Source organism: Eurosta solidaginis, chromosome 1, assembly GCF_040869045.1.
Source record: "Eurosta solidaginis isolate ZX-2024a chromosome 1, ASM4086904v1, whole genome shotgun sequence".
Taxonomy (NCBI): Eukaryota; Metazoa; Arthropoda; class Insecta; order Diptera; family Tephritidae; genus Eurosta; species Eurosta solidaginis.
Genome location: NC_090319.1, coordinates 214,136,441 through 214,159,063, shown reverse-complemented (window position 1 = coordinate 214,159,063; position 22,623 = coordinate 214,136,441). Strand labels below are relative to the sequence as shown.

Genomic DNA, 22,623 nt, shown 5'->3' with positions numbered 1-22,623 from the left:
AGGAAAGTGGGACGAATACAAATCTTTTACAGACAACCTCTTTGCTGCCCTCCCTATCCCGACTGATGCCAGCCAAGGGGAGCGTGCTTTCCGCAAGGTCATTGCATCCGCCTCGGCACGTTTCATTCCCGCCGGGAGAATTCCCGAAATTCGGCCCCACTTCCCGGCGAGGCCGCAAATTTAGCGAGAGAACCTGACCTTGTAAGACAGCTCGACCCAGGCGACCCCCAAATAAGGGATATAAACCAACGCATCAGATTGCTTGGGGATGAACACAAGCGGGCGAAATGGGAGGAGCACCTAAGAGGTTGTAACCTCTCTGCCGGTGTGGGTAAACTTTGGTCCACCGTAAAGTCCCTATCGAATCCGTCTAAGCACAATGACAAAGTTTCCATCGCATTCGACGATAAAGTGCTGTCGGATTCAAAAAAATGCGCGAGCGCTTTCTGCCGTCAATATGTAATGCATTCTACGGTCGACAAAGATATACGGAGGGCCAACAGACACGCACATAAACATAAATTCAGCGAGTCACCAATTACCATCAACGCCAGAGAGGTTGAAGATGCCATTGGTCACGCTAAACCATACAAAGCAGTGGGCCCAGACGGCATAGCCATGCCGATGCTTAAAAGCCTAGGGAAAGAGGGTTTCAAATACTTAGCACATGTCTTCAAACTGTCTCTTTCCACCCTTGTCATACCCGAAAAATGGATAATGGCCAAGGTGGTCCCGCTACCAAATCCTGGGAAACCAGCTAACATAGGAAAGTCGTATCGTCCGATATCTCTCCTATCGCCAGTAGCAAAGACGCTTGAAGCCATTTTTCTCCCCTACTTCCAAGCAAATTTGCAGCTAGCCTGTCATCAGTATTGCTTCAGAAAACTCCATAGCACAACCACCGCGCTAAATGCCATCAGCACCCAGATAAATTGCTGTTTAAATCAAAACCCCTACCATAGAACAGTACTCGTAGCGCTAGACCTATCAAAAGCGTTTGCTACGGTCAACCATGGCATGTTACTGCAAGACCTGGAAGGGTCTACCCTTCCCCCATGTCTTAAAAGGTGGACCGCAAATTATCTGGGTGGTCGGCAGGCATCGGTGCAATTTAGAAACGAAACATCAAAACCAAGAAGAATTAAACAAGGGGTGCCACAGGGTGGTGTCCTATCCCCACTTTTAATTGATTTCTACATATCTAAGCTACCTTCACCACCAGAGCGACTGTCGTAATCGTCAACAACCAACCCTTTATTTTAAGAACGAATTTATAACCAATTTTTAATTATTACACGCTTCCATATGTATTATTGCATATGTTCTATTGAATTTAAACCTATTTCAATTTAAACGTATATTTATGAATTATTATACGTGGAAATATGTACTTCATTACATATTTTATACTTTTATATTATATTTGACCTATTCATGAATTAATTAGAATACGTATAACCATTATACGTAACCCTTATATCAACATTCAAGTTGATATTTTAAAAAACTTTTATTTTTGTTTGTAATATAAAATTTATTTTTGTTTATTTTTGAGTTTAGATATTTTCAAACTAATTAGAATTTTCTTTTTTTGAAGTTATTCAAAATTTTAAGTTAACACGAAAACTCAATTAAAATTATTTTAAAAATTAAAGTAAAGAGTACAAAGTAGATAACACTATATTTACTATTTTTGTTTATTTTTGAGTTTAGATATTTTCAAACTAATTAGAATTTTCTTTTTTTGAAGTTATTCAAAATTTTAAGTTAACACGAAAACTCAATTAAAATTATTTTAAAAATTAAAGTAAAGAGTACAAAGTAGATAACACTATAACCCTCATGTTAAACTTGGATTAGTACTTTTGGAATTGTAAATGAATGCTTGAACATATTTCGCCCCTCTGGCAAACCCAACCATTGGTTGACAAAACATATGCATATATGTACATACAATGTTTTGACATTTTGCTTTTACATTTTATTATAATACGAAATAATTTATCCATCTCGGTGTGACACCAAAGTGAATTGTATATTGTAAAACCCCCTTTAAAATTAAAAGACATAGCTTCTTTAAAGTTAAAAACCTAGTCTCCTTTTTAAATTTACAAAGTGCCTTTTTGTTTGAGAAATATTCTCCACATGTAGTGTGCTGCAAGTACCATACAATTTAGGAACGCACTCTGCCACCGCAGATTCGCAGAAACCGCTGCAGAGAAAGGAAACTTTCCCCCCATCTTCTAGCGCAGAAAACCATTTTTGGATGGATTCGGAGCGGTAGAGCCCCTGTGATGGTCAACTCTTTCTGCATGCAAGTGTCTGAAGTGACGAACGAAGATCTTAACTCTCTATTAAGAAAATTCTGGGAATTGGAGGAAGTTCCCACCAAACCCCAAATAACCCCAGAAGACGAGTTTTGCGAGAATATCTACGCAGCCACAACCTCACGCGATGATAACGGTCGATATATCGTAAGGCTGCCGTTTAAACCCAGCTTCCGAGAGTCAATCTCATTATCCCACTCTCGGTCTTCAGCTCTAAGCCAGTTTCTTGGAATGGAGAGAAGTTTCCACAAGAAAGGGGATTTAAAGACTCAATATGATAGTGTCCTAGAAGAATACCTCACCCTCGATCATATGGAGGAAACCGGCTCCTATGAAAAATTTGACGGAGGAAAATGCCTCTCATTTTATCTTCCTCATCACGCAGTTGTCAAACCCGAGAAAAAGACATCAAAGGTGCGGGTCGTGTTTAACGTCAAATCATTATGCTTGAACACGACAGAGACTATCAGAGGATCGTCTTTCGCTCATCTCCGAGCGATCCCATGAAAGACTATCGTCTGAAAACAGTCACATTTGTTGTGAACTGTGCCCCCTACCTCGCCATACGTACTCTTCACCAACTGGCCAAAGATGTAGAAGAAACTTTCCCCAAAGCCGTCCCTGTTTTGACGAAAGAAACATATGTAGATGACATTCTCTCTGGCAGCCATGAAATTCTCTCTGCTGAAACATCTCTCTCCCAAGTCATCCAAGTGTTAGCGTCAGCAGGATTTCCATTACGGAAAATAACGGCCAATCACCCTAGTATAATAAAAAACATCAAAGAAGAGGACTTGCTAGATACCAATCTTTTGGAATTCGAGAAAGCAAGTAACACCAAAACTCTCGGCATACAGTGGAACGCCCTGACCGACATGTTTTCGTATTCATGAATTAATTAGAATACGTATAACCATTATACGTAACACTCATGTTAAACTTGGATTAGCACTTTTGGAATTGTAAATGAATGCTTGAACATATTTCGCCCCTCTGGCAAACCCAACCATTGGTTGACAAAACATATGCATATATTTACATACAATGTTTTGACATTTTGCTTTTACATTTTATTATAATACGAAATAATTTATCCATCTCGGTGTGACACCAAAGTGAATTGTATATTGTAAAACCCCCTTTAAAATTAAAAGAAATAGCTTCTTTAAAGTTAAAAACCTAGTCTCCTTTTTAAATTTACAAAGTGCCTTTTTGTTTGAGAAATATTCTCCACATGTAGTGTGCTGCAAGTACCATACAATTTAGGAACACACTCTGCCACCGCAGATTCGCAGAAACCGCTGCAGCGAAAGGAATTCGCCTATCATCCATAATCCATCAAATCACCACCATCATCATCAAGATACCACCATAATCATCATAACCTCACCACAGCTATATCCCACAGGCAGAAAACGGAAGGTAAATTTGTATTGCCAGCCCCCGAAACAGTGGTCCTTCGACGCCACTAAGGAACCAGCGACACAATAAGTACCCATTTTCCAAAAAGTTGTGAGTATTAAATGCGATTTAATACACCCCCACACAAGAAATATATATAAAATCGGGAAAAGTAAGGCAATTTGATCCTCAAAAAATTATTATTTCCCGCCAAAAGTTATAATTTCCCGCCAAAACTTGCACATACCATTCGTATATATACATATATATATATATATAGCAATAACCCCATATTGCACAACTCAATACGGTACATGTGCAAAACATAATAAGAAAAACTAAGCTAGATACAGTGGGCACGTATATCGATTTTACCTCTCAAATAATTTTTTCGGCATTACAGTTGTATATCGCTCTAAAATTATTTAATCCCTCTTAAATCGATACAGTGTCTTCTCATGCTGTTTATCATAGCAAAACCTCTAAAGTTTTCTTACTTATCCCTATTTAAATTAATACAAAACCAAAAAATATTTTTAAATCTCCATACTTGCGTATACATACATACGGATAAACAAAAGAAAGAAAACGACATAAGCGTTGAAATAAAATATCGTGCACAGTGGTACAAGAGTGGTGCAGTGCGTGTAATAGCACTTTTCTCGCATTAAATTTGCACGCTATAAATTCTCAATCCCCATTAAGAATTTCGATGAGCTACTAATTTCTCTCTCCTCAAAGCCTCTACAGTCCAACAAATCGAAGCTAAATAAGACTCCTCTAAGTCACACCGAAAACAAAAAAGAAAAAAAAGGCACCTTTTTAGATAATCTCATACGAATTAATTTCACGTATCAAAATTATAATAATTTACCCCCAAAATACTTTTAATACGTATATATACATACATTTCACATAATTTTTCCCACGTATATTTAAACCACCCTCATATACATATATTAAATATAGTGCAAACGCAGCACAGTGGTAAAATTTTCTCAGTCTCACCCTCAAATAAATTTAACTTAATAACTTTTTTTTGGTTTTGAAAAGTATTCTCTCTTGCTATTTAACGTGAATATTTAAACGTAACTCCCTCACATAGTTAAAAGCAAATACTCTCTCTTCAAAAAAAAAAAGAAAAAGTTTTCTCTCTGAAGTTAAATTTTTTGTTAATTCTCAACTCTAAGCGTCATAAAACAAAGCTCAAAAATGAGTGACGATGAAACCAAAAAAGGTGCCTCCAAAACTCAAGGAGTTAAAAAATTTAAAATCTCGTCTGCCCCCAAAAAATTTACATCCGAAACGGACAATTTTATGGAATATTGTGCTCGGTCTAGGTCGACGTCGCTCCAAGACAACACGGAGTCCTCACTCAAAATAAAAAACTCAAACATCAAAATTCTGGAATAGAGTCCAAACCGTCTTCGATAAGATTGTCGAAACCCCAGATCAGGACCTGCCCGAAGATTTTCCAACATCTGCTAATAGCACATACAGGTCCTGTCTCATAGCGTATGAAGACACAAAAGCCCAGATAGAAGACCAGCTTCAGTTGCTTAAACAAGCAAATGCACCCGCGCCCCCTACCGTCACACCAGGTCCATCCGACAACTCCGGTATTTCGCTAAAAATCCCTCCCTGCGATACCGAAATATTTTATGGTGGTTATGAAAAATGGCCCTCATTTCGTGACATGTTCACAGCCGTTTATATTAATCACACGAAACTCTCCCAAGCGCAAAAATTTTATCACCTCAGATACAAAACCCAGGGAAAGACAGCTCAAATAGTCAACCAATTTCCCTTGACTGACGACAACTTTGCCTTAGCGTGGGAAGCCCTAAAATCCCGATACGAGAACAGACGAGTTCTCGTAGATAATCAAATACGGGCCCTGATGAATTTAAAAACGATCACTACGGAAAACAGTGAAGATATTCAAAAATTGCAATCCTCAGTAAATAATTGTCTTCAGATTCTCGCCACGCAACAGGTGTCCCCAGATAACTGGGACCCCATACTTATTTATCTCGTTACCTCTATACTCCCTGAAAATACAGTCACGTTATGGGAGCAGTCTCTGACTTCAAGAAGAGAACTTCCTAACTGGTCCCAAAGGGACCAGTTCCTCACAACTCGATATGAAGTCGTAGAGCGAGTCGATCAATGGCGACCAAATAAATTTAAAGCCACCCCACAAGATAGGCCATCATTCAAACCCCAGCAGTCGCATCCCTTTCAAAATAGATCGACATCCCACACCCAGTCTCATATGACAGAGCAGCGCACAATGTACAAGTGCGCTATGTGTAAAACCTCATCTCACCACCTTATAGGTTGCTTCAAATTTAAGAAGCTGTCGACCTCTGATCGCAGAAGGTTTGTGAAAGAAAACAATATGTGTTTCAATTGCCTCTCTCAGTCACACATATTGAAAGACTGTTCCAGTACTCAAACTTGCAATCAATGTTAAGATCGGCATAACTCAGTTCTTCACGAAGACACATCTCAACTGCCGAAAAGACAACCCTCACGATTGCAAAGGACAGCCTCACAAGCCACGACCACTAATTCTACAGTCTCACCCGGTAATACTCCCGATCAAGCCAATGCCCTGGATGAAAGCCCTTCATGCTCGCAGAAAAGCCAAGTCCAATCGTTTTATTCCGAAAACGATTGTGAAATAATTTTACCCACGGCTATCGTTCCCGTAGAGCATAAATGAGAAATTTTCAAACTAAGAGCCCTTGTGGATCAGGGATCTGAACGAACCTTTACCTCTACCAGAGCCCAAGATAGACTCAAACTCCCATTCAAATCCTCTAGATTTGAAATATCAGGGATGGGCGGCAAGGTAGTTCAGACCTCAAACAAATTGTGCTCTCTGACTTTGGTATCCCCCGATTTTAAAACCAGAATAAGTGCAGAGGCAATAGTATTACCCCGGCTAACAAAAATGCTCCCCTCGCTTAAGCTCACTAGCGAGCTTCAAGCAAAATGGGCACACCTCAACCTCGCAGACTCGAACTGTCACTCCCCCTCGCAAATAGATCTCGTCCTAGGCAGTGATGTAATACCGCAAATCATCCAAAATGGCGTTGAGAAACTTTCCCCCCATCTTCTAGTGCAGAAAACCATTTTTGGATGGATTCTGAGCGGTAGAGCCCCTGTGAGAAACTTTCCCCCCATCTTCTAGTGCAGAAAACCATTTTTGGATGGTCTTTCTGCATGCAAGTGTCTGAAGTGACGAACGAAGATCTTAACTCTCTATTAAGAAAATTCTGAGAATTGGAGGAAGTTCCCACCAAACCCCAAATAACCCAAGAAGACGAGTTTTGCGAGAATATCTACGCAGCCACAACCTCACGCGATGATAACGGTCGATATATCGTAAGGCTGCCGTTTAAACCCAGCTTCCGAGAGTCAATCTCATTATCCCACTCTCGGTCTTCAGCTCTAAGACAGTTTCTTGGAATGGAGAGAAGTTTCCACAAGAAAGGGGATTTAAAGACTCAATATGATAGTGTCCTAGAAGAATACCTCACCCTCGATCATATGGAGGAAACCGGCTCCTATGAAAAATTTGACGGAGGAAAATGCCTCTCATTTTATCTTCCTCATCACGCAGTTGTCAAACCCGAGAAAAAGACATCAAAGGTGCGGGTCGTGTTTATCGTCAAATCATTATGCTTGAAGACGACAGAGACTATCAGAGGATCGTCTTTCGCTCATCTCCGAGCGATCCCATGAAAGACTATCGTCTGAAAACAGTCACATTTGTTGTGAACTGTGCCCCCTACCTCGCCATACGTACTCTTCACCAACTGGCCAAAGATGTAGAAGAAACTTTCCCCAAAGCCGTCCCTGTTTTGACGAAAGAAACATATGTAGATGACATTCTCTCTGGCAGCCATGAAATTCTCTCTGCTGAAACATCTCTCTCCCAAGTCATCCAAGTGTTAGCGTCAGCAGGATTTCCATTACGGAAAATAACGGCCAATAACCCTAGTATAATAAAAACATCAAAGAAGAGGACTTGCTAGATACCAATCTTTTGGAATTCGAGAAAGCAAGTAACACCAAAACTCTCGGCATACAGTGGAACGCCCTGACCGACATGTTTTCGTATACAGTGGACTCAATACCCCTCTCGTCCGCTAGTACGAAACGACAAATTCTCTCCTCGGTCGCAAAACTTTTTGACCCCGCAGGGTGGCTTACGCCGATTATGATTCAGGCCAAGATTTTACTCCAAGAGCTATGGATAGACGGAACTGGCTGGGACGAACCAGTGAAGCCCCTCCGCTTCATGAAATGGACGCAGTTCGCAAAAAATTTACCGAACATCTCAAATATAAAGATACGTCGATGGGTTGACTACATCCCGAATCAGCAGGTTGAACTGCATGGCTTCTGCGATGCGTCAGAAAAGGCATATTGCGCCACTATATATCTGCGAACAACCCACGGTGCCACCACGTCGTCCCACCATCTGGTCGCTAAAGGCAAGGTTGCCCCTCTTCGCACTACCAGTCTTCCAAGACTAGAACTATGTGCAGCTCTACTCCTTGCCCGACTAATCGCCGTCGTAAAATCCCATTTCGAGCTCTCTCTTAAAAATCTTTACATGTGGTCTGACTCGGAAATTGTGTTAGCATGGTTCGAAAAGCCTCCCCATGCTTGGAAAACTTTCGTATCCAATCGAACAGCTGAAATTATGGATCTCGTCGGAAGCGCCTCCTGGAAGCATGTAGGCAGTCGCGACAATCCAGCAGACATGGGCACTAGAGGATGCAAACCCATGGACTTGGCAAATTCTTCGCTGTGGTGGAATGGCCCTGCGTGGCTGATCCAGCCCCCCGAAGCTTGGCCAAAACCATCTACCCGCAGCATCAACCCGCCTTAAATGCACCGAGTCGAAGCACTATACTCAGCTGAAGATGACACCGATGTATTGGATCGATTTTCCTCTTTTCCTCGCGCCCTCAGGGTCATGGCATATGCCTTCAGGTTCATTAATAATCTCAAGGACCGAATTCGAGGCATTAAACCCGCTTACACTCCCTCTCTGTCTCATGAAGATCTCCGCAAAACGAAAAATAAACTTGTGACGTTAACGTAAACCCGATATTTTCCTCACGAAAGAGCATGCTTAGGAAATGAAAAACCCATTGATAAAAGAAGCTCTCTACTAACCCTCAACCCATACCTCGATGAAAACGGGCTCCTCAGGGTTCATAGTAGACTAGTTCATTCGACGTTGACTTACAATGAAAAACACCCCGTTATTATATCGGAGAAATCTAGATTCGCTGTCCTCTATATACAGTACCTCCACGAACTTCTCCTCCATGCCGAAATACGTCTCATGCAGCAATGCCTCAGACAGGATCTCTATATTACACGACTCAAACCCCTCATAAAGAGATGCATACATCAGTGCAAAACTTGTACCCTCCACAAGCAGCAAATGCGATCGCAAATCATGTCGGCCTTGCCCCCGGAACGATGCACATACGCTCCGCCTTTTACCACTACCGGTGTCGACTTTGCGGGGCCTTTTCAAATAAAAGCCTCCTTGCTAAGGTCTCACACCTTACTGAAAGGCTACGTGGCCGTTTTTGTCTGTTTCGTGACAAAAGCTGTCCACCTTGAGCTGTGCTCGGACCTAACAACAAATGCCTTTCTCGCAGCATTCGCTCGCTTCGTCGGATGTCTTGGATATCCTGCCACAATGATGAGTGACAACGGCAAAACGTTTATTGGAGCTAAAAGAGCGACGGAAAAAGAGTTCGTTGACTTCATGAAAACTACATCTCAAGAAGTAATCGCGAAATACTCTCCCCAGGGCATCAATTGGAAATTTATTCCGCCCGGAGCTCCCCACATGGGCGGCTTGTGGGAGTCTGCAGTGAAGAGTTTCAAACTGCACTTCAAAAGGACTGCAGGAGCCCACAAGTTCACATTTGAAGAATTTACCACCCTCTTGGTAAGAATTGAAGCCGTATTAAACTCTCGCCCTATCTCACCTTTATCCCAAGATCCCACAAAGTTTACCGCGCTGACCCCCGGCCACTTTCTCCGAGGTAGCCCCCTCTTCGCTATCCCTGAAGTGGATCACGCAGATTTATCTCTTTTAAACCGATGGGACAGGGTAAAAAGCTTACATCATCAGTTCAGCAAAAGGTGGAAGGAAGACTACCTAAAGGATCTCCAAAAAAGGCAGAAGTGGAAAAATCCACAGCCCGAACCCAAGGTCGGTGAGTGTGTCTGCATTCAGGACGACTCACTTCCCCCGACTGAATGGCGCCTTGGACGTATTGAAAAAATACATCCAGGTCCTGACGGCCATATACGTGTTGTTGACGTTCGTACTCAAACCGGCACCCTCACACGACCACTTGTCAAGCTCTGTTTCCTCCCTCAGATTGAAAGCCCACCCTCTCGGGCAACCCCGTAGAATTCGTAGCTACTCTCAAACCACCTCTGTCCACTCTTACCACATCGCCGTCACTAATAGTCGTATTTCGCAACATAATGCCAACTGAAACTCCCTGCCTTAACATTTCTCTCACCTAAAAGGCATCGCGATCCATGACAATCTGGAGGTATAATTGCTCCAGATTGTCATGGATCGCGATCAGCAATGGGCACCCCGAAATTCCTTGCGGTCAGCAGTGGTCGCGCGCAGCCCGCCGCTGCAAACCGACTACCGACGATGCCGCGTATGTGCACGGACCCTCGCTCTTCGCAATTGCAACATCTTCAAGCAAATGAAGCCGCCACAACGATGGATACTCGTGAGGGCGCATAAATTCTGTTTGAATTGTTTGGCGCTGTCTCATTCCACCGATGAATGCAGTTCGTATGATCGCTGTCGAACTTGCGGATTAAGGCACCACTCTTACTTACACGTCGATGCAACAACGGGATGTAACCCCGAGCTTCCCACGTCATACCCAGGCACCCCGGCCTGGTCGCCAAGTAGTACCACCTCAGGTACCCTCTGCCCCCACCGTGCGACCCCGTTCTCGCCCAGCTGTCTCTCGGTCTCGTCCAGCTACCGACGCACCATCGCCAGCATCTACTGCCGTTCGACGCACCGTTCGGTGCACTGCTCAAGGGCTGCAGACTGCCACTTTCAGGGGAAAGGTGTCAGACCTCCTCGTACGTGATGCTTTACGGACTCTTCAAGAGCTGCAAGAGGCTCTAGCCGCTGAACGCGCCTAGGGCGGGGACGATGTTTGAGCGACTGTCGTAGTCGTCAACAACCAACCCTTTATTTTAAGAATAGTGAATTTATAACCAATTTTTAATTATTACACGCTTCCATATGTATTATTGCATATGTTCTATTGAATTTAAACCTTTTTCAATTTAAACGTATATTTATGAATTATTATACGTGGAAATATGTACTTCATTACATATTTATACTTTTATATTATATTTGAGCTATTCATGAATTAATTAGAATACGTATAACCATTAAACGTAACACTAATGTTAAACTAGGATTAGCACTTATGGAATTGTAAATGAATGCTTGAATATATTTCGCCCCTCTGGCAACCCCAACCATTGGTTGACAAAACATATGCATATATGTACATACAATGTTTTGACATTTTGCTTTTACATTTCATTATAATTCGAAATAATTTATCCATCTCGGTGTGACACCAAAGTGAACTGTATATTGTAAAACCCCCTTTAAAATTAAAAGAAATAGCTTCTTTAAAGTTAAAAACCTAGTCTCCTTTTTAAATTTACAAAGTGCCTTTTTGTTTGAGAAATATTCTCCACATTTAGTGTGCTGCAAGTACCATACAATTTAGGAACGCACTCTGCCACCGCCGATTCGCAGAAACCGCTGCAGAGAAAGGAATTCGCCTATCATCCATAATCCATCAAATCACCACCATCATCATCATAACCTCACCACAGCTATATCCCACAGGCAGAAAACGGAAGATAAATTTGTATTGCCAGCCCCCGAACAAGGAGTCACTATCGTTTCATACGCCGATGACTGCACAATATTGGCCACAGGCCCAGGCCCACAGATCGATGAGCTCTGCAACAAAATAAACGGCTACCTCCCTGATCTCTCCAGTTTTTTCGCCTCGCGAAACCTGGCATTATCACCGACTAAATCTTCCGCGACCTTATATACAACATGGCCGTCCCAAATGTCGACCATTTTGAACATCCACGTCGATGGCACTACGCTACCGACTGTCCTACACCCCAAAATCTTGGGTGTGACGTTTGATCAGGATCTACATTTTCGTGAGCACGCAGCCGCAATTGTTCCGAAAATCCAGAGCTGTAATAAAATCCTCAAATCCCTTGCTGGCAGTACTTGGGGAAAAGACAAAGAAACGCTCATTACATACAAAGCAATCTTTTACAAGTTCGATTTATGTTTTATATGTCTTTTTATATTTCTTTGTAGAAAATGAGCAAAACACACAGGCACATTCAAAAATATCGTAAATAGTGCGCGCAAAGGTGCGTTGGAAGGTGTTAAACATAAGGTTGCCAAGCCTTACAAAAAATTATAAAATTATGAAAAACTGCATAACGAAAAAAATTTATACCCATATACTTACTTATATTGTATATTTTAAAGTTATCTTGCTTTTAAACTAATGAGTTATGAATCAAAAATGATAAGCAGGAAATAAAATTAAATAACATTATATAAACTGTAATAAATGCAGTCCCATATAATTATTTAAATAAGAGATTAAAATTAGTTAGCAACTACGTAATTATATGTGGATTAGAGGTTTACGCCGATCCTTTTATCGGCGGCGGCGGCATACTCAGGTATTCTTACTTTAAAAAGCTTGATCTTTCTATTTAAAAAAATAATATTTAGGAAAGGTTTTGTTTGTATGTATTTAAGAAAATCAACGGTTTGGCCATTTCGGAAAGATCCGGGGGTTTGCCTGAAAATATCGCAGATCGTTCAAAAATTTTCGGGAGTAGCTCCTTGCGGAGGGATTTTCCATCGTTCACTTACTCCAGAGAGGCTTCGAACCTAACTCCGGTCTTTGGAATTACTGCGTCTGCTGAAAAGAAATAGAGACACATAAAATGGTCACACTTTGTCTGTATATTTTGGCGTAGTTTGTGGCTCCTTGGCGGTCACGCACAAAGGCGACTTCCGGTTGCTATTAATGGTCTTTTAATACTCATGCCTCTAGTGGCACATGTAGCCTCTAGTTTTTTCGGCTGTTTTAGGAGCTACAATTTCCGATGTGCGAACAGTAGCAATCCCGACCACCAGTCGCTAACACACCTCCTGACCCTCACACCATATGACAGCACGGAAGCTATAGGACTGCGACTTCGAACTCATACCTTCGTCGAGGTCACTGTCCTAGAAGCTCTTGGTGTAGCTTCGAAGACTTTGTCGAGCTGTGCTTCCGAGCTACACCAGAGAAGCACCTTGAAACGTTAGGGAGTGGCTATTCGGCCAAGGATGCCGCCCTCGTCTAAGTGGATATCATTGCGGAATGGGTGAAAATCGTATAATCCTCGACGCATCTACATAATTAAAATTTTACACGGACCCTGGATAAAATTTTAAAATATAGACTAAAGTTTGCAGACGGTTGTGTTCACAACATTGATTTCTATAGTCTTAGTCAATTCGAAACGATATTTTATATCTCTAATGTGGACACAATATTTGAACCGTTTATTGAAATTGGCACAAGTACATTTTCGAAATCATTGAACTTATTGCAATTTTGGTAAGCTAGAGTTATGTCCATTCAAGCAAGCATTCTTAAAACCGTATTCGAAAAGATTTAACTAAATCATTGATAAAAATATGAAATTTCTTTTTTAGTTTTTTTGTTAATAATAATACTGACATGAGTCCAGTTGATAATAAAATAATCGTAAAATTGAACATGTTTATAATCCAGACTGAACTCTACATAGAGTAACCTACCTCTACCGGTTGTTTATAATCAATCTAAATAATTCGATACATAGAAAAATGTACTTGTGCACTCTGCAAAGAAACGGTTCATCTGAATAGTTATGCGCTATTATTAAAAATACTAAATGCTAAATAAAATGTGTTTTTAAACAAAAAAAAAAGCTAAAACTTTAAGGCAACTTTTCAATCGTTTTCTTCACTTTCTTTCATAACAACATAACATAACAGCATAAACATTTCATACATTTAGTAATTTTTTAAATTAATTCGTTCTTCAATTTCATAAAATATAAGGCAATTTACAAATCCTATCTTTTTTAAATTTTTTAAAACCACCAATTTCATAAAAAACAACCGTTTTTAAGAAGAAGAAGGGTGGTGTTGATGGAAATCCGTCAAATCAATCTTCAGCATTCTAAGGCGGCTTCCGCAAACTTGTTGCTCTGTCTTGAGAAAGGCGGAGTGGATATAGTCCTTGTCCAGGAGCCGTGGCTGAGTAGTAACGGCGGAAAAATTTCTGGATTAAGGACGGGAAAATTCAACACCTTGGTGCATGGGAGGCAGGTAGGCCTAGATCCTGTGTGCTTATTAAAAAGGAATTTAAAGCTTTTATTCTCTCTAATTTCAGCAATGCTGACGTAACCACGGTCTGCCTCGAGCGAGGCAGTAACGAATTGTGGGTGGTCTCAGCGTATATGCCCCATGGGGACGTAACGGGACCACCGCCTGTGATACTGGGCGAAATCACCGCTGAAGCAAGGCGGAGAGGTGTTGGCGTAATCATAGGTGCCAATGCTAATGCACACCATAGCATATGGGGGAGCTTGGATACGAACACCAGAGGTGAGTCTTTATTTACTTTTATTGTAGATGAGGGACTTTGTATATGTAAAAGGGGGAATGACTCGACTTTTATTATTGCGTTAAGGGAGGAGGTCCTGGACCTCACCCTGGTTAGCAGAGAACTGGAAGATCGGATTTCTGGCTGGAGCGTTCTCAACGAGCACTCTTTCTCTGATCACCGATATATTCAGTTCTCGGTGAATGAAGAACGTCCCGGTAAAATATCTTTTAGGAACCCTAAAAGTACCAACTGGGACTTGTATTGTAGGAAGTTGGGAGAGCTATTGCCTGAGGCGCCAATCGTTGGTTCGGACCTGTCCGAATCTGAAATAGACGGTCTGGTGGAAAACTTCACCTTGGCAAGCAATAGCGCCTTTCAACAGTCCTGCCCACTGAAAACTTACAGGGGGAAGGGCAAGCCGCCCTGGTGGTCTGATTCCCTTGACGACCTAAGAGCGTCCAATAGGCGGCTCTTTAACAGAGCCAGGAGGAGTAAACTACCCTCGGACTGGGAGCTCTATAAGGTGAGTCTGGGGATTTATAAATATGAAATAAGGATAGCCAAGCGAGATTCATGGCGAAGCTTCTGCGAAAACGTAGAGGGCTGCAATGAATCGGCGAGGCTTAGAAAAATACTCTCTAGGAATCCCGCCCCTCGGGGGTATTTGAAAGATGATGGTGGGGACTGGTCGATGAGTAGCGAGGAGTCCCTGAGTCTTTTACTGGACAATCATTTCCCGATGTCCCAGTTGCGCAGGGATCTTCGCTTGCCTGGTCGGCGGTTGCTGGCCATGCAGAAATGCCTGCCATCCCACTACGGGAAAGTCACATATCCTGGGCTACAAATTCGTTCAAGCCCTATAAGTCACCCGGCCCGGATGGCATCATTCCTGCGCAACTTCAAAGGTCTTTAGGGATTTCCTGCCGCTGGTTGGCCATCATCTACACTAACTGCCTCAGGCTTAACTATATCCCTAAGTCGTGGCACACGGTTAGGTTCATCTTCATTCCGAAGGCCGGCAGGAGCTCTCATGTGTCACCTAAGGATTTCAGGCCAATCAGTCTCTCGTCGTTTCTTCTTAAGACGTTTGAGCGGCTGATTGACCTGTATCTACGGGAAAGGATACCTGGGGGGGTTACTGTCGGCTTCACAGCATGCGTACTGCAAAGGCAGATCGACGGAAACGGCTCTCCATTCGATTCTAAAGCAAATAGAGGGGTCTCTAGAACATAAAGAGTATGCTCTGGGTGCCTTTCTAGACATCGAGGGGGCTTTTAACAATGTCTTACCGGGGGCAATCGAAAGAGCTCTGGTGGGTTTAGGAGTCGAAGCGGCTCTGGCTGAATTTATTAGCAAACTTCTATGCGGCAAAATTGTCGCAGCGGAGTGGGGAGGGGCCATAATTAGGAGGAAGGTGTGCAGGGGCACGCCACAGGAGGATGTCCTATCTCCTCTGCTCTGGGTTGTGGTAGTCAACGAGCTTCTTGTGGAGCTGGAAGCCAATGGTTGTCGGGTGGTTGCCTATGCATATGACCTCGCTATCCTAGTCAGGGGCAAATTTCTGAGCACCCTGCGGGATGTTCTGCAGGGCTACCTGGATACTGTGGCTATGTGGGCTGAATCATGTGGATTGGCGGTCAACCCGGGAAAAACAGAATTGGTTCTTTTTACAAGGAGATATAAGATACCGGACTTCAGAACTCCTTCGATTGGAGGGGTACCGGTGGTACTTACTGACAGGGTTAAATATTTGGGAATTGTTCTGGACAAGAAGCTGTCCTGGAGGCCCAATGTGGAAGATGGGGCCAGGAAGGCCGCGGTTGCCTTGTACTGCTGAAGGGGGGCTATCGGAAAGAGATGGGGGCTCTCGCCAGGAGTAGTACACTGGCTTTATGAGATGGTGGTCAAACCGATTCTGCTCTATGGGGTGCTGGTCTGGTGGAAAGCACTGGACACGGCGAGGACCTCCAAAATGTTAGTGTCAGTGCAGCGGACGGCGCTTATCGGTATCAGTGGCGCTATGAGAACAATACCTACCTTGGCACTGAATGTCATGCTGAATATACATCCAGTAGATATTGCGGGAAAGGCAGCCGCGGCCCGGTCGTTGGTCAGGCTTAGTGATATGGGTTATATGCTTTCTGATTTCGGACACTCTAGCCTTCTTACTAGTTTCGACTTTATCCCGGACAGGACGGACTATTGCATGCCGGTGGCCGCTCCCTATACAACCTTCACCCCAGTCATTCCCCCGAGGGAGGAGTGGAGAAGAGGAATTATCTGGGGCATGGGACCGGTTAACTTGTTCACGTATTGGTCGAAGTTGGACGGAAAGGTTGGCGGGGGGGGGGGGGGGTCTTTTGTCAAGAGCTAAATGTAAGCCGCAAGTTTAAGTTGGCTGATCACTGCAGTGTATTCCAAGCGGAAGTTGCTGCGATTAAGGATCCGGTGGATGAAATGCTATCCAGCGCTACTACGTTTAGGGAATTTAACATCTACTCTGATAGCCAAGCGGCTATAAAGGCCTTGAGCTCAACTACAGTGCGATCGAGGGTGGTCTGGGAGTGCCTCACCTCACTTGCGATTGCATCGAATTATTTTACAATTAAGATTATCTGGGTCCCGGGCCATAGTGATATTCCGGGTAACTGCCAAGCGGATCTCTTAGCCCGAATCGGTACAACTGAACCGGATGAAGATGACTGTAGGGATTTCGGGATTCCGCTAGCCACCTGTGGATTGCTCTTCCATAGCTGGGCCTCGAGTCAGCTCAGCAAACGTTGGGCGGACACTACGTCTTGCAGGATATCAAGATTTTTCTGGCCGAAAGTGGATGGCAGGAGGTCTGCTGAAATAATTGGGTTCACTAAGGCTCACCTATCAATGGTCATTGGGGTTTTGACAGGGCACTGTCCCATGGGTGTCCATGCGGTACGTCTCAATATATTGGAAACTCCATCCTGCTGCAGCTGTATGGAGGATGATGAGGTGGAATCACCAAATCACTTTATGCTTGAATGCCCAGCTTTTGCCAGAACTAGGCGAAAGTATTTCGGTCGTGACTCACTTGGATCTCCCGAGGAGCTATCCAAGGTTGAGATCGGGATCATTCGGAACTTTATCGTTGCTACCAAACGATTCTCTAATCAGTTATATCTACGTCACCGTAAGTTTAGTTGATTATATGTGGTATCACAACGGACCGTCATGTTGTCCAAGTGAGCTTCCCCTATCAGGGAAGCTACCACCCAACCTAACCTAACCTAAGATTAATAAATATCAAACATTTTAATAATGAACTTACACCTGCGAAAAGAAAAATAGCGGTCTTAATTCTTAATAAATTTCGTCAATTAAATACTTTTTTTATTTCCGATACTACACGAAAAAACTTCCATGCTTTTTTTTTAACTGAAGCTATGAAAAACAATATCGAAAGCGTTTTCGAAAAAGGCAAAAATTTACCGAAATTTTGAACTTCTTATTTATGGTTCTATGCATTTTTGGAGTATACAACTTTGTAGCAAAATCAATTTTAGTATAACGAAGGACATGCATGCTATAGGTCTCTAAAAAATCTCGTTGATTTTTGAGGTTTTTTGAAGAGTGTTTGAAATTTTCTTCTATACAAATTGTGGAACAGTTTTTTTATGAAAGAAAATATGAAAGACTTTTCGGTAAAAAAAAAATACTCAAAAATCAATGCAAAATAAAAATAAAACTTGTACTTTGTTATACTAAAATTGACTGGGCTACAAAACTGTATACTCAAAAAAGTTCTAAGAATCCCAAATAAAAAGTTCAAATTTAGGTAAAATTTTCTCAAATTTTTGAAAAGTTTTTGAGATGGGTTTGCAAAGTTCATAGAAGCTTTTCTTCAAATATCGGAAATAAAAAAAGAAGTATTTAATTGACGAAATTTGATGAAAATTGACACTGCTATTTTTCTCTTCACAGGTTTATGTTTATGCAAGTATTAAAAATTCGATTCAACTTTTTTGAAAGTAAAACTAAGTGTTCGCGCCCCTACCTAATAAATTATCATCGCCACACCTGCCTTTTCAATCAGTCTTCGCTATCATCGAAATTGCAATTGTTCTCTAACTCCATGTACACTCATTTTAACATATCTTCATCGCTTTTGTTGTTGTCATCACTTGCATTCAAATTATTTCTTCGCTTTGAGCTCATAACAATTCCCCATCCACCTTCATCGCTTTCGTCGCTGCAACATACATCACAAGCATACATACATACATGTTGCTATGAATGCAAACATATGTGCCTACATTCATACGTAATCACAAGCAGAATTTCATATCATACTCTTCGCACCTATCATATTCAGACCAATTCTAAATATTCTCGCGGATTTTTTTATTCCCGCGGAAAAATTCCTCCAATTCTGTTCTCCTAGGGAGAACAATAATTGGGGAATAGGAATTTCGAATTTTCGAAGTCAGCTGTTTTGTCAATTGAAATTTCGTTGCACATTTCTTATTTTGCTTAAAAAATTGAAAAGTTTAATTATTGTTGCAAATTTGTTGGAAATTAAGAAATAAAATATAAACATTGCACAGTATTTATTGCATTTCATGTGGTATTCACTGAAATGAGTAATGAATTGGTGCCACAGCAACATCAACAGCGGAACATAAGAAGAAGACGGCCGCATAACACAAATCTGCCGGAGTTGCCTGCTTTCATTCAGCAAAGCAATTTTCTGGCGGCCAAGTTGAGTTGAATTCGTCCTTCATCATATGCCAAAATCTATTTAAGCCTTATTAAAAAATCCTTGCGCAATTTCTGGATGGCTGCATCAAATATACAAAGAGCTCTTCCGTTGCTTATGATATACTTTTCGACTTAAAATAATGAATATAGTGGTTGTTGTTGTTGTTGTTGTATTAACAGTGGAAATATTGTGGTAGAATGTAAATACATATTTTAGCACAAATTTGTACAAATAAGTGTTCTTTCTTAAAATAACCAATTTCCTTTAACTATTTTGATGCATTCCCTTTAATTTAACAAGTGAAAAAACTCCTATGTAATGGCAGAGAAATCTCCTTCTCCCTCACATTCATAATACCTACTTTTCTCCCATAACAGGTTTCCGCTTTTTCGAATATAGTTCAGAATAGGAGGAAAGGGAGAAGTGAAAAAACTCACAAGGAATTTTTATTTAGAATACGAGGAATGGGAGAAGGGAGAAAACTCGCACGGAATTTTCGTTTAGAATTGGGCTGAATACCTACTTTTCTCCCATAACCGGTTTCCGCTTTTTCGAACATTGTTCAGAATAGGAGGAAAGGGAGAAGTGAAAAAACTCACAGGGAATTTTTATTTAGAATACGAGGAATGGGAGAAGGGAGAAAACTCGCACGGAATTTTCGTTTAGAATTGGGCTGATTATAATTAGCCATCTCATGAAATCATCCGATGTCTAATTTGTGTTTTGTCAATTTGAAACAACAGGACTTTTCCACAGAAAATTCCTATGATTAATATTTTACAGCTTACCTATTTTGAACGGTGTCTTAGTTTTTAAGTTCAATCGAATTGTAACTTTAATCGAACGAAGTATACTTTATTAAACAAGCAAAGGTAAATTGTCTCGCGTTTCATTTTTAATAAGAAACAGAAACTTGTAGAAAAGGCTCTACAAGTCACCACTAAGCTTAAGAAAAAGGTATTCAGTCCAACAAATTCCATAAAGTCCAAAAAACTTAATCGATATTACTCTAATAATTAAACATAAGTTTTGTTCGCAAGTAAAATATACAGATATGTAAGTTAAAGTAATCTAAATTGGACTGTCGCACACTGTTGAAGTAGTGGAAGTAATGAAAATGTTTACATGACCACCTGATTTCGAAAAAACTCATTAATACACAAATTTTCAAACCATCCCGAAATGTTTTCTGTATTGGTTCTAAATCAAAACGTGTTCGGGGGGGTCTTTTGTCAAGAGCTAAATGTAAGCCGCAAGTTTAAGTTGGCTGATCACTGCAGTGTATTCCAAGCGGAAGTTGCTGCGATTAAGGATCCGGTGGATGAAATGCTATCCAGCGCTACTACGTTTAGGGAATTTAACATCTACTCTGATAGCCAAGCGGCTATAAAGGCCTTGAGCTCAACTACAGTGCGATCGAGGGTGGTCTGGGAGTGCCTCACCTCACTTGCGATTGCATCGAATTATTTTACAATTAAGATTATCTGGGTCCCGGGCCATAGTGATATTCCGGGTAACTGCCAAGCGGATCTCTTAGCCCGAATCGGTACAACTGAACCGGATGAAGATGACTGTAGGGATTTCGGGATTCCGCTAGCCACCTGTGGATTGCTCTTCCATAGCTGGGCCTCGAGTCAGCTCAGCAAACGTTGGGCGGACACTACGTCTTGCAGGATATCAAGATTTTTCTGGCCGAAAGTGGATGGCAGGAGGTCTGCTGAAATAATTGGGTTCACTAAGGCTCACCTATCAATGGTCATTGGGGTTTTGACAGGGCACTGTCCCATGGGTGTCCATGCGGTACGTCTCAATATATTGGAAACTCCATCCTGCTGCAGCTGTATGGAGGATGATGAGGTGGAATCACCAAATCACTTTATGCTTGAATGCCCAGCTTTTGCCAGAACTAGGCGAAAGTATTTCGGTCGTGACCCACTTGGATCTCCCGAGGAGCTATCCAAGGTTGAGATCGGGATCATTCGGAACTTTATCGTTGCTACCAAACGATTCTCTAAGTAGTTATATCTACGTCACCGTAAGTTTAGTTGATTATATGTGGTATCACAACGGACCGTCATGTTGTCCAAGTGAGCTTCCCCTATCAGGGAAGCTACCACCCAACCTAACCTAACCTAAGATTAATAAATATCAAACATTTTAATAATGAACTTACACCTGCGAAAAGAAAAATAGCGGTCTTAATTCTTAATAAATTTCGTCAATTAAATACTTTTTTTATTTCCGATACTACACGAAAAAACTTCCATGCTTTTTTTTTAACTGAAGCTATGAAAAACAATATCGAAAGCGTTTTCGAAAAAGGCAAAAATTTACCGAAGTTTTGAACTTCTTATTTATGGTTCTATGCATTTTTGGAGTATACAACTTTGTAGCAAAATCAATTTTAGTATAACGAAGGACATGCATGCTATAGGTCTCTAAAAAATCTCGTTGATTTTTGAGGTTTTTTGAAGAGTGTTTGAAATTTTCTTCTATACAAATTGTGGAACAGTTTTTTTATGAAAGAAAATATGAAAGACTTTTCGGTAAAAAAAAAAGACTCAAAAATCAATGCAAAATAAAAATAAAACTTGTACTTTGTTATACTAAAATTGACTGGGCTACAAAACTGTATACTCAAAAAAGTTCTAAGAATCCCAAATAAAAAGTTCAAATTTAGGTAAAATTTTCTCAAATTTTTGAAAAGTTTTTGAGATGGGTTTGCAAAGTTCATAGAAGCTTTTCTTCAAATATCGGAAATAAAAAAAGAAGTATTTAATTGACGAAATTTGATTAAAATTGACACTGCTATTTTTCTCTTCACAGGTTTATGTTTATGCAAGTATTAAAAATTCGATTCAACTTTTTTGAAAGTAAAACTAAGTGTTCGCGCCCCTACCTAATAAATTATCATCGCCACACCTGCCTTTTCAATCAGTCTTCGCTATCATCGAAATTGCAATTGTTCTCTAACTCCATGTACACTCATTTTAACATATCTTCATCGCTTTTGTTGTTGTCATCACTTGCATTCAAATTATTTCTTCGCTTTGAGCTCATAACAATTCCCCATCCACCTTCATCGCTTTCGTCGCTGCAACATACATCACAAGCATACATACATACATGTTGCTATGAATGCAAACATATGTGCCTACATTCATACGTAATCACAAGCAGAATTTCATATCATACTCTTCGCACCTATCATATTCAGACCAATTCTAAATATTCTCGCGGAATTTTGTTCTCGCGGATTTTTTTATTCCCGCGGAAAAATTCCTCCAATTCTGTTCTCCTAGGGAGAACAATAATTGGGGAATAGGAATTTCGAATTTTCGAAGTCAGCTGT

General features: G+C 41.2%; 1 protein-coding gene across 11 annotated transcripts in view; it reads left to right on the top strand.

Annotated features, from left to right (window-relative positions):
* The window catches only part of nvd (neverland), a 2,324,292-nt gene that overhangs the window by 2,265,895 nt on the left and 35,774 nt on the right, over positions 1-22,623 (top strand). The gene's annotated exons all lie outside the window — the stretch shown is intronic.